This window comes from Ahaetulla prasina, chromosome 10 (assembly GCF_028640845.1).
Source record: "Ahaetulla prasina isolate Xishuangbanna chromosome 10, ASM2864084v1, whole genome shotgun sequence".
Taxonomy (NCBI): domain Eukaryota; kingdom Metazoa; phylum Chordata; class Lepidosauria; order Squamata; family Colubridae; genus Ahaetulla; species Ahaetulla prasina.
In genome coordinates this window covers 22,296,945-22,310,551 of record NC_080548.1, presented here as the reverse complement: position 1 = coordinate 22,310,551, position 13,607 = coordinate 22,296,945, and the positions used below count along the sequence as shown (strand labels likewise).

Genomic DNA, 13,607 nt, shown 5'->3' with positions numbered 1-13,607 from the left:
GTATATAAAGTATTAAAACACTTCCCATCATAAAACAACGTTAAAGATTAGTGAAATGTGTATACAAGTGTTGCCTGTTAGATGTTAAGGTAATTTATTTCCATTTTGATTTTTGGTTGACCATTTTCAGATTTGTTTGTTTTTCTTGGCAGCTGCATGGGCAGATCCCTGCAATGTTCTTGGCAACATTGTTTAGAAATGGCTTGCCATTGTCTTCTTTCTGAGACAGAGAGAGACTGACTGGCCCAAAATCACCTGAGCTGTTTCATGTCTGAGGCAGAAGAATTCATGATCTCTTGGTTTCTAGTTGGATGCCTTTAACACCAAACTGACTCTCATCTCCAATTAAAGCCTTGCCAAAAAAATAAAAATAAAAATCCCAGTGCCTTGGTCAGGAACAGTTCAGATTAACATTCAAATTGATAATAAAAGTGGGGCAGGAAGCCAAATTGGAATGTAGGAGGAACTGTTAATACTGCAAAAGCCTTACAAAAAGTAGCTTTTTTTTAAAAAAAAAAGTGATTTATGTAGAATTTTTCTGGAAAACAAATCCCAGATTTATGGGAATTAGAAATCATATCTGTTGGTCCTTGCTGATTGTTAACTCTTAACAGATTTTCACGGTTGATGAGGTAGATACTGTAGTGCATGCGATAGCTGTTTGGCCATTTATAATCCAAACATTTACTATCTTAAAGAGGAAAAAAACCTGGACATGCAGTTTAATTTCAGGAATAAAGAACAGTGTGAAGAGGGAGCTGTAAATTCTAGGGTTTCTGTAATAAACTAGCAAAGTGAGCCAAACCTCAGAAGTAGCATCCCCAGTTCTTTGTAAGTAGCCAAAGAATTATAAAAAAAGAATAGCTCTTTTTTGCCTTTTTAAAATATATATATAAATCCTCTGGTCCAGATGCACTAGTTATTTCCAAAAGCTTCCCTGACACACAACCACTGCATGTTGCAATGGCACCATCCATAGGTAACGCCACCAGATTCCATCCTACAGCATCTTTAAGGTAATGTCAATCCCAAGATTTCAGGCTAGGTGTTCTTAGCTTTTCCCATAGCATTCAATTCCTCAAAGTTGCTCAGCAGTAGGGATGTTGAAGGCTTTTTCTTTCTTTCTTTTTTAAAAAAATACGCTTTTATTAAATGTTGTCCAGAAAGGGTTGGGATCCTGTGCGTTATTTCACGTTCGTGTTATAAAACCCGGACGTGTTAGGGGTTTGTTTGGTTTTTTTTTTTTTTTTTTAAACGGCTTAATCTTCGGCAGCAAACTGATTGGGGTGGGGGTTGTCGAGGGGGTGGGGGGTGGGAAAAAAGACTCCCTCTGCGCTGCTCCTTTTCAGGGGTGATACCAAGGAGAGAGGGATCCGGTGCCTGCGAAAAAACTGAAATGTGCTAATCCTACCCATCGATTTGCCAATACCGTTAGGGCATTGCAGAGCGCGTTGTTAATTGCAGCGCCCCCCCCCACGCCCCAATCCTCCCCATCAAAGCTTGAAAAATTAGCTCAAGGAAAATCCTCCCCCCCCCAACGCGGCAATAGATCGCTTTTTCCGTATTTCCACCCACACCTGGAAGACCATTGAGAAAAAAAAACCTAAAGGGAGTTTTTCTTTTTTCTCTCTCCTTCCCCCCCCTCCCGCTCTTCAATGGTGCAGCCCATCTTGCTACCCTTCCCTTCTATGTCACGTAGAAAATGTTCTAGGCTTCGTCGATGCCATTCTGCAAATGGGGCGGGGGGGTGCAGAGATGCATATACGCCCAGCTGCACGGGCTGCAGACTCCGGCGCATGCGCACCCTCGGCAGGGAACACGCATCTTCATAGCGGGCGGGCGTCCATTTCTTTCCCCCTTTTTTTTCTTCTCCCCCCCCGCCCCATCCTTTCTCTCCCCATCCCCCCGTCGTTTCTCTTGCTTCTCCCGGCCCGCTGCCTCACGTGGCTACGCCGGCGGGGCGCATGCGCTTAGCGGCGACAGCGGAGGCGGTTTGTTGTGGTCGCCATTTTTTGTTGCATTACTGGGAAATCCCGGCGCCGGAGCAGCCGCCGGAGAACGCCCCTTGCGCTGGGGGTGGGGGCGCAAGACGCCCGCCTGCCGCGCCCCGCCCCCAGCGCGCTTCTCCTCAGCCCCAGCTTTGAAACACGCCGCGGGCCGCAGCCGCCTCCTCAGGTAAGAGACCCGCCCGGCTGTCTCTCCCGCCCTCCCGTTCACCTTAGGGCCCTTCCCAGCGCGAAGAAGGGAGCGGGAAGCGGGGCAGGCGGGAGAGCCTCCGGGGCTGCCTCAGCTTCTCCCCGCCCGCTTTCCCCTTCAACCTCAACCGCCGGGGGGCTGCGGCGGGCAGCTTCGCCCAGCGAGCCGGGTTGCCTCGTCAGGCCCCGCCCCTGTCCGGCTCTCCGGCTTCGCCTCGGGCGGAACCCCGCTCGGCCTCCCGTCCGTCCCGCCCCGCCCTCGTCCCCTCCCCGCCGCCCGACCCCACCCTGATCCCCCCCCCCTGCCGCCGCCGTCGCCCTTTTTTTTCTCCCCGGTTCGGAGCCCCAAACTTCTGCCCGCCGCAACCTCTCCCGGCTGCTGGCTTCAGAATAGGCCCGGTCCGCTGGATCGGATTCACCGCCGCCGCCTCCTTTTTTTTTTTCTTCCCTTCCTCTCCCCTTCCTTCCCTTTGCGCTGCTGCTGCTGCTGGTGCATGGATGGCCCATCTCTCTTCTCCTTCTTTCTCTTGCCTTCGTGATAGTCAGTTTCCACCGGGTCTCTCTTTTTCCCCCTTTTTTTTTCCTTCCTTCCTCCCTTCCTTCCTTCCTTACTCGCGACCCCCCCCTCTCTCCTCCCCCCCCTCCCTCCTTTTGGGTACCTTTTCCAAAAGGAATGAGATCTGTTCTGGCATTCGTCCATTTATTTCTCTTTCGAAGCTTGCTTGCTTCCTTTCTGTGTGTGTGTGTGTGTGTGTGTGTGTTAAATGCCATTATGATTGCTGATGCTGTTACAGTTGGTAGAGAAGTCATTGCTGCTCAAGATCAGCGATGTACTAGTAAAATTGAGGTTCCAGGCAATTCGGTGGTCTTTTTAAGATACCACTGGATTTGGTAGTGCTTCCCTATTTCCCCCCCCCCTTTTTTTTTTCTCCCTTCTTCTTCTTCTTCCAGAATTTGTGATGGGTAAAAAAAATATCTCTGGGTGAGCTGACTTGCTCTGTACTGTACTTAAAAAAAAAAACCATTAGCACAGGTTGTGTCTCTGGTATGTGTGTATTTGATAATCCTGTATCACAAATAAAATCCATTTGCAATCCTTCAACCATTATTTCAAGGTTTTGTATTCAGGATACATGGAGAAGATAGTTAGCTCTCCTAACTTTGGACAAGTTAGGATCCAAAGGCCCTTGTTTTTCCAAAACTGTAAATTGTGCCTCAGTGTGCCCCATTATTTTTAGGAGACTGCTGGTTGAAGATTTAAATTGGACAAGCCTGAACCTTAAAATAAAGTGTCGTTATTGATCTTAATGGAGTGAATTGATTCCTTTAGGATTTATCTTTAGGGAAGCAAAATTATGTTTCCCTCACATAATCATTTAAATATTGTGGCATGTAAGTACATTTGTTTCTGTTTCTGTCACTTCTTGAAATATATGATCTTCAAATGCTTTCCTTGTCCTAATATATATTGTATTTTCTCCATTGCCCCCAACCAAACGATTTTAAAAAAAAATCATAATTGCCATCTTTGCCTCAGTATTACTAATTCTAGTGTGACCTGTTTCTTATCTCCTGTCTGAGTTTCTTATGTTAAATATAATGCTAGCAGCTGTAATGATATAATTCAGAATAGTTATGAATTGGAAAAGCTCCTTGATGCCAATAACTTTGAGGAGAAATTCATGGTGAACCTATTAGTGCTTCTCAGAAATAAATGTCATTATGTTCGGTCAGGCAGTGCAAAGCTTCAATCCATTTTTGCCTGATATATACAATAAAAATACAGTGGGACTTACTTTTGATTAAACATTAATAAAATTATGCAATGTAGATAATTCACAATAATGCTAGGGAAATAAATTTCACTACATATCTATCTGCCAACAGTAAGTGATAGAATTTACTTAATTCTCTAATCTGGATAGGTACTAGCATATATAAACACTGCTTTTATGAAAAAAATGTTACAAAAAAGTAGTGTGTCAAATCAATATGATTTTTGACTATTATAAAATAAATGTTTAGCAAGTAACTCGGCTGCTGAGTTCAAAAAAATGCTGTATTGGTTTGTCAAGCTGTAGTAGCACTGATTTTGTTTGTTTGGAAATATTGTGGATGTTGATGGTAAGTTGGATTCCTGGAATTCTCAGCTGTTCCTGAGTTGAATCTGATGTTATTCATTGAAGTTGGGATTGGCTTATGTGGTGTTATATACAGCCTTCACAATTCTCTGCTAATATCCATTTGTGCAATAACATATCACGAAACTCTTTGAAAAGCGTAAATAATTATGATTTCAGACTAAATTGTTTTTGTACTTCTTGCTTAGTCTAACTTTTGTATGGTTTAATTTGTGAAGATTTAGTTTGATTTTTGTAGAACCCTGTTCTTGATTACATTTGGGCCTGGATCATTGAAAACCTGGAAGCCTTTGTGACCAAAAGCTCATCCCCAAAAAATTGGAGGAGCTTTTGGTCATAAAGAATCAACCTTGAGTGATGTATGTGTGTGTGTGTGAGTATCCATCCCAATTTTAAATTTCTTGTGAATTAAATTTCTAAGATCATAATACCCTATAAAACTATAGTAGTGGTATTGGGTAATGGAAACAAGTAATATAATTATCTGCTCAGAGGCAACAAAAAAAGCATCACTGATAAGTGAATTATGTTATGCAAAAGTGAATGTAAACCAGGAAAGCTCAGAGCAAGTTAATGATATGAGGCAATGGAAATCATTGGCAAAGGACCATAGGATGATATGTTACACAGTCCATAAACTCTAGCAGGTTAGAATAGGGAGTTGAAATTTTGTTAGGAGAGAAAAACAGCCTTGGAAGTTACTTCTGAAAATGAGGGGCTAGATACTTCATCTTGAAAACCCAAGTAGACAATTTCTCTAGCTTACTGTGCTGTTCAGGTATGGTTTGCTTATTTTTTGTAGTTCTGGAACCTTTCATATTTGGGCAAAAGTTCAGGGTACTTTTTGCACTGAAAGAAATGAAATTGCCCCAGGGAGCATGTAAAGGTTACCACATTAGAGGCATTTCCTGTTGTTGCAAACTGATACTATGACATTTGCTGATATGTTGATAAGCATAATAAAGATAAGTTACAGTTATTTCTGTGACAGAGCTGAATGATTTCATAAACCCTGTATATAATGAAAGGTAACGTACTTGAGACTCTCTAGCCTAATACACTGGTAAATGATTATGAATACCAAGCCATTGTTTCATTGCCCCCAAAAAAAGTAATTTGGATTTTTCAGTGGGTATGGATAAGATGGCTAATACTTTTACATGTTATTAATGAGAAATATTCTAGTTTATAGGAGACATCATTTTTGACAATCACGGAGCTGAAGAAACAACAGAAAACTTAATTACTCTGTTAGAAAGGGTTAATTCACATGTCAATTTAAAGTTAATCCTTGAATCCACAGTGTACCATAAACCAAGAATTTAAAAGGTCCTGTAAGAACATCTAATTTGGTAATTTAACAAGCAAGTCAAGATATATACTGCAAATTCACAATGATTACATTTTCCTTTAAAGTGAAATATTTTGTGCCATGGTTCACATTCGAGAATCTAATTCACTAGATTCCCCCCCCCCCAAAGTATTATCACTTTTGCGCTGGTTGTCTAGAAACCAGTTCATGGAGGAGGCCAAACCATAATTTCCCATAAGCAACCAGGGTAAATTGCTGTTGACACTAAAATACAAGTGTCTTGCAATGATATTTATGGAGTATGGCTGAATTGCAGTCACCAGTATGACTAACCTAGAGTATCACTGTGTTGTGTAGAAATAGCTTAGATGAGCTCTTAAAACTGGATGGAACATAGAGTCATATTAGCCAACTGTTTTCATTTCTAAAGAGAAACTAAAATGCCATAGGACATGTAACATACAAACTAATATTAAGCTATACTTTTATCTACTTTAGAAATTATTATTTTCTATTAAATGTAAGCATTGACAATAATGTTATAATCTGAAGTCAGAACTGTTATAATTGAATCCATGACTTTCAAAAAGTCGTTTCAGTGGTAGGCTGCTTTAATTTTCCTGGATACTATGAAAACACAAAACACTTAGCTGCTTGGTTATTTTAATACTGTATAGTTTTAAGACTTGGCTCAACATTGTATGTTAATTTAATAAGAAATTATAGGAGTTTCAGAATTGGGAAAATGTATAAGGTTTGCATATAATTGCTGATAACCTATTCTTTATTCATATTTCAGACAAGAGGTTGGATATTATGGTAAATCTTATTTTACTAGCCATAGTATAATAGTGCATATATTAGGATCAATCTTTGTCTTTGATAGAGAAAAACTACAATTCTATTAAACTTAAAAAGAATATATAAGTTGGAAATACCATACAGGTACTTCTGAACCAACAATTTACAGGGCACATAGAGCAACATGAGAATAAGGAGTTAGTAACACATATAACTACAATAAACATTGGTCCTTTACAATCTTAGACATTGCAGATTCAGTTGAATAGGTCATTTGTGTTTCATTATTATTTGGCTAAATTCTATTCTGAATCATTTCTCCAGCAATTTAAACCACTAAAACTAGTTCCTAGCCTACATCACCTTCATGTTAGTATATTCTGACAATTTGTGCATACGGATGTGTTGGGGTGTCTTTAGCTCCAAATTGGTGACATAGATTCAGATTTGCTATGAAGAATATGCAGAGAAGAATTACTGTCTTCTCCAAAAATCTAGACCTATTATATTTAGAGTCTACGATATACTTTCAAATGTTCTTTTTTTCTACAATATAACTTTTTATTGATCAACATTCCTATGTTCTGTTCCTCATGTGTTTAATTTTGGGGCTCTAAATTCTTTGATACGGATTTTCTACCTGTTTTTCTGATGTTTTCTAATGTCTATTTGCTGGTATTTTTTATATATTTGATGCCTTTTACAGTTTATTAATAATTGTACATTTAATGTGGGAAACTTGTTTTGGTTCAAGAGAAGGATTAGACTAAAACTTGGTAATTATCTTTTTGGACTTAACTTCTGGCTACTCCACCATCTATCAACATTGTGAACAAAACTTGCAGTTTCATTAGATAGGAAAAGCAGATTTTTTTAAATGAAAAAAAGGATTTAAAATGTAGATTTTTTTAAAGTCTTATGAGCCCAAAAGAACTTTTATGATATAGTAATTATTGAAATTCTTGTAATTTTGTAATATTTCAGATGTAGAATAGAAGTAAGAAGTATGTATGACTTTAACTCCAAGTACATTATGATTTGTTTTACAATTAAGATCCCAAGAGCAGGTAATTTCTGATATTCTAAAAGGAGCAGGTAAATTCAAGTGCTTGGTTTTGGTTGTTCGGAATATAGTTAGGAAGATCCTGAAAGTTATTCCTATAAATGTCACCTTGAGACATTCTGTATCCGATGGATGAGGGAAGATAAAGATTTTAACTTTAAGCTTAGGTAGAAAATAATCCCTAAAAATAGACTTTAACATGACTCATGTATATATCCACATATTTTGCTGTGAAAATCTTGGCTCACTCACATCTAAAAATGTGATCGGTTTTATCCATTTCAATATGCTAAAAATGTTAGAACCCTCTTCCCTGAAAGTGCTAACAACTTGATTAAAAAGGCAAATTTGGAATGAATTTTGTTCATTCACAAGATAAAACTTTCAGGAAAGTTCAGTTTTGATCCACTGAATTCAGTTACATAAAATGCAGAAATGATTTTAAAAGATACAAATGAATGGAAGTGTAACAGTAAGAAAGGGACTGTTCTTTTAGCATCTTGAACTATTAAAATATATTGGCTACTTTTGCCCATCATCAGTGTGTATTATCTTTAGCACACTAAGTCCAACTTATGTGTATCTTCAATATACATGTCCTCCCTCCTTCCTATGAAGTTATCAGAAGTGTTCCATTTTAGAACATTAGAGGTTGAGTTTTGTCATAACTCAGTATACTACTAAATTTTAACTATGATTCAATTTAAACTATTCATCTTCAACATTTGAGATAATGAAGCTGGCTTGTGATTTATTATGCCATCTGAATGTTGTCTTGTTAACACTCAAATGTAATTACTGTTGGCAATGAGTTACTTGGCTGATAAACCTTCAGTTTATCCCAGAATGGCTTGTCTGCTCAAGGTTTCTGCGCCGAGGCAGGATCTTTCACACCCAAACATGGCTTGTAGGTTAATCATGTCATCTATGTTACTGCCAAGTCTGCTGCACACACTTTGCCTGCTATAACTGAACTCCATTCACTTGCTATTTGAGCTTTCCATGTACCTTATTCAGTAGGAAAGCTGGCAGAAATTCATTTTCATTTATAGTTTGTTTTCTCCTGTATGATATCTTCATACACTTTTTTTTTGTGATGCATTGAAAATATTTTGGGGGGCTTCTGTAGATCTTGAAGTTTCTGATGTGTGTCACAGTGCCCTGAGTCATCTCTACGGTTTACCTTTTACTCAGAAGTGTGGCTCATAAGACTTCCCAGTAAGTGTGCTTAGTGTTTCAAAACAAGCTGCTCTCTTAAATACATTTGGAAGTAATTTCTCTTAAAATCCAAGAGGTGAACTTAGATTTGGAAACATCTTTTTTAAAAAAAAACAATTTTCTTCTACCGAGTCTTTCCTATTTTATTTTATGTTTTATGATACTGTTTTTGAGTTTCTGATGAGAAAAGGTTTAGGAATGATTTTCTTATATGTGGGTACCATGTAATTTAATAATTGTCCAATTAATTTTGACACCCCCCCCCCAATAATTTGTAAATGAGGCAGATATGTGTGCTTTATTGTTGATTTAATTGAAGGTGAGAAATTTAGAAGGTGAGCTTACAAAAAAATACTATGACATATAAATTTGGTTTACATATTGCAAAGTAATAATTACAGATACTTTTAATGAATTTTTATACAGTTTCCTGTATGAAAGCACCTCAAAGCAGTTTACAAACTTATTTATATTATGTAATACAAACTATTTATATTCTATCTATTATTGACAGGTTGTAATATATTTGAAATCATCATTTATTGTTTAAAAGGTACAGTATTTGAAAGCTTTCAAGCTGGGAATAGTCTATGTAGGTTTTTTTGACATAAATTATAATCCATACAACCAAAAGACTCTTTGGCACCCTTCCTCATGAGATCATATGCCCTTAAAGTGTTCTGCAAGGATTTTGCTTGTTTTAATATTTCAAGGTGTTTCTGAGAGGCACATTTAGGACTGCAATTGCATGACCTTTGGGGGCTTTTGCTCACCTCCAGTGGGTTGCAGTAGGTTCCCAGGTGCATAATTCTCTTGCCAGGAAATAACTATAGATTGGGGGGTGGGGGGACGACTGCTCTTTCTGGCTAATTAGGGCAATCCTGGAGTAGAAAGACTCGGCTTGATCCAGACCTTGATTTATCTAAAGGAAAGGTTCACAGTTTATTCCGGTGGCCTTTGGCTATAGTCTCAAGCCTGTAGAATATATAGTAATGCTTTTAACTGCCCAGTTTTATAGCACAGCTGTTTCCTATTCGTAGGGCCATTCATTTTGACCACGTATTTTCCTTAACTATATGAAACTCTCGTAAGCTTCTGATCTGGCACTGAGCCTCTTCTGAGAAAGAGACTGGATGCCTTGTGGTTGGCACAAAAGAACGCAGGACCTGCTAGGGCATTGTGGCCAAACCAAGAAGCCCTTTATGATAGAGTTGCTTGTTACACTGAAGATGGAGAAAGATAGGAAATGTGATTCAAGCACCACTTGGGACGGGGGGGGGGAGGCTTTTGACCCAGCTGGCTGTAAGAGTCACCACGCAAGAGAGATCACGGCTGCAGTGAGTGGCTATGGCATTCTGCCAGCACTGTGAACCCTGTTGTTGCTGGGTCTCCCTTTGCAGGTTATTTCTAGCCCCTGTTCCTGGAAGGAGAGCCAGTTCTTCACCGAGGTATTTTTGGAGACTCTCGCCTTCTCTTTCTTGCTTTGTTTGGGCATAATCAGCCCATTGCATCCCGGAGAACCTAGCAACACCGCCTGGCTTCTCATTGGCTCCTCAGCAGCGCTCGTTCTCCAATGAGAAGCTTGTTGCCATGGCAGAGATACCATTGCACAGAAGCAAATGAAGAGGCGGGGATTGAATTTGCTGCCTGGTGGAAATCTGCAGGGCAGAATAGGGACCAGGCAGAGGGTTAATGCGTAGCCTGTGGCCTGGAAGCAGAGTGCAGGCTTGGCCCAGTGCCAGTGACGTACAATGCCAGGGTGGGCTGACAGACTGAAACTCCCCTAGGTAACCCTGCATACATGGCAGTACGGCTCCTTGGCTAATATTTCCTCTGCTGCAAAGTGCCTGTAACATGCTTCTCTTTCCCTACCCCTCCTCTGCCTCCTTTTCATGTAAGCTCTCTCTCCCTCCCTCCCTCCCCCCCTCTTCTCCCCCCCATCTACTCTGAACAGTAAGAGTGTTCTGACAAGAGACATATGCAGCCTCAAAAAGCTTGTTGTGCATTCTCCTTGTGTAGGGGCTTGTGCTAGCTACACAGTTCCATCAGAAGCCATTGCAGCAGCAGAGCTGGCAATGTTGATATGTATAGAACTCACCGGCAGCCATGAAAGTCTGAAATTTTGAATTTTTACTGGTATGCAGTGCAATTTTTCAGCTTGTGCTGGCATCAAATTCTTATCTCTTTAGATGTGATTTGTTTAATGCAGCTGGTTTTAAACCAATCACTTTTTTACACTAGTGTATCTTTGTTTATTGAAAAATGGAGCACATTCCAAAATTGCATCAGAATAGTTCCCTTTCGTAAATCTAATTTGCTAAATATCAGATTGCTTGCATCCACTTCCTTCTAGGATTATATGATGGCCCTAGTATAGGTGTAATTTTTAATTATCACTAGTTAGTGCTGGGTTATAGAACAAGTCTTAGGAGTCAGGATCCTCAATAGAATTGCTCTGATAAACTGCATAGCTTCACGTACTGCATAGCTTCATGTACAAGGAACTCAAATGATAAGCAGCTTATAGAAAATAGAGGACTGAAGAAGAAAGATGGAAAATTTTGTGTTTTTGTTTTCAGCTGAGGGTATCATGTACTATCTGGGCAAAAATCCAAATGACCATTAGATGGCAGCAGAGGCTTTTCTGTATCATTCTGCTGCTATCCAGTAGTCATTTGGATGTAGCAGTGATGTATTAACCTTACTTTTTGCAAGAAAAGTGGTGTTATCTTCCAACTTAAAAGAAAGGGGTTTCTTTTCCATTTTTTCTTGCCCCAGTAATTAATCAGATTACATTGAGAAAATGTACAAAAATAAGAAAAATTTAAAAATATATTTTTTGATGAACATGTGTCCTCTACTAGATTTCATATTTTTCTCAAGCTTTGAACTACTTGCACAAGTTGTATGATTGGCTGTCCCAAGTTTCTGTCCCCAATGCTTCAAAACTTGTAGAGATTGACACATAAACAAGTAGAAAGCAAATAGAGACCTCCAGAAATGACAACTGTAGTCATTTTGATTATGTGTGTGGAATTCAATAGGCAGCTGGGTAAATTATGTGGTCTTTGCATTCAACTTCAAGTTATTAGTTGATTTCATCTTATTGCCAGCTCAAATTGTATAACATGCAAGTTTGATCTAGAAAGCATCTCTGAAACAGTTAAGATGGCAAAATAATGTTAATGTCAAATAAACATGAGGTTCCGTGTCAATATCTTTCCTAAAAAAGCTATTCCTTATTATTCAGGTGGTAGATAGATATGAGAGAGAGAGAGAGAAGAGAGAGAGAGAGAGAGAGATATCTCAGTATATATATTATTTCAGTGATTCCAGATAGTAGTTGCTTCCTCCAGTCACTAGCAGAAGAAGTGGCAAGTACTTGGGCACAGCAAAAGTATGGACGACACAATTTTGAAAGCTGTTAGGAGCAACACAATATCTTCTCAAGACTTAGAGAACTGCCTTTAGGGACCCAGAAGTTAAGGGAAAAAATACTGCAACACCCCCCCCCAAAAAAAACCCCAGAACCAAAAAAGTTTTCATGCCTTCCAGGAATGTAACCTTTTTCATTGGAAGTTCTCTAGACTGCTCTTTTCCCAATAGATGAAGGAGCTTGAGATACTTAGAGTTGCATTGAATATTAACTACAGAAATTATTTCATTTTTCTTTGGTTTCTTCAAAGAATATACCAACATTCTGTAATTTGCTTACTATTGGTAAGACCTTATTTGAGATTCTGCATGCTAGATTTTTAAAAATAATGTGTTAATATATTAGAAGGAATTAATAAGAGAATAGAAAGGCTAGTGATATGAGGGATAATCAGGTGTCATTGGGGAAGGAAAGACTGCAGGACCTTCTCTCAATATGCAGATGGAGGGGGACAATTTACCCCTGCATTGATGGTTGGATAGAAAATACATTTGATTTCACAGGGTTAAAACAACATCAACATCATCCCATCTTTAATGGCCATTTAATAATGATATAATTTTATTATCTCTTCCAAGTTTAGAATTGAATGTTTTATTATCATCAGTGTTAGATCTGAACTAAATTTCACATTCTAAGATGTACACACAGTGCCTCTCTCCTGATACCAAAATATAAACATAAGGGCACATTTGCCTTCTCCCAATGAGCTCTGCTCTGAAGAAGTCCCATGAGCTTGGTCTTTCTTGTATGTCTTATTTCTTGGGAATGGTGACAGTGTTGAGCCAAAAACAGGATGAGGCCAATTATTGAAGAGCCGAAAAATGAGAGATCAGACAATTCCAGGAAGAAAGTATAATTTGGCCTACAGCTCCACTTTTCTTTCTTTTTGCTTATTTACAAAGATTTTTTTTCAGTTTTATCTCCCTTTAAGGAGGTGTTTCACCAATGCTGTGGCCAGCAAACTTTATTTTGTAAATTTTCAAGACGCAGCCTCAGTCATTTCTATGTGCCAGACTATTCTTCAGAAGTTAGGCTATACATAAATTGGTAACAATAGTATGTCTATACCAAAAGATATACCTTAAGGCCTTAAGTCTCTCCAGACATTTTACACTAATTCTTTGAATAATGTTTTTACTGACAAATCAATCATTAAAATTTAGAACTGGAGAAGTAGAACAGTTGCAGAATAGAATAGAATAGAATAGAATGGAATGGAATGGAATGGAATGGAATGGAATGGAATGGAATGGAATGGAACGGAACGGAACGGAACGGAACGGAACGGAACGGAACGGAACGGAACGGAACGGAACAGAACAGAACAGAACAGAACAGAACAGAACAGAATTTTTTATTGAGCAAGTGTGATCGGACACACAAGGAATTTGTCTTGGTGCATAGGCTCTCAGTGTACATAAAAGAAAAGATACAGTCA

At 38.9% G+C, this 13,607-nt stretch overlaps 1 protein-coding gene across 1 annotated transcript in view; it reads left to right on the top strand.

The window, feature by feature from the left end:
• Positions 1-1,547: 1,547 nt before the first annotated feature.
• Positions 1,548-13,607, top strand: part of DYRK1B (dual specificity tyrosine phosphorylation regulated kinase 1B) — a 34,905-nt gene continuing 22,845 nt past the window's right edge. Inside the window, exon 1 of the mRNA XM_058195864.1 lies at positions 1,548-2,175. The gene's annotated coding sequence lies outside the window, so the exon portion shown is untranslated. The remainder of the gene's footprint in view (positions 2,176-13,607) is intronic.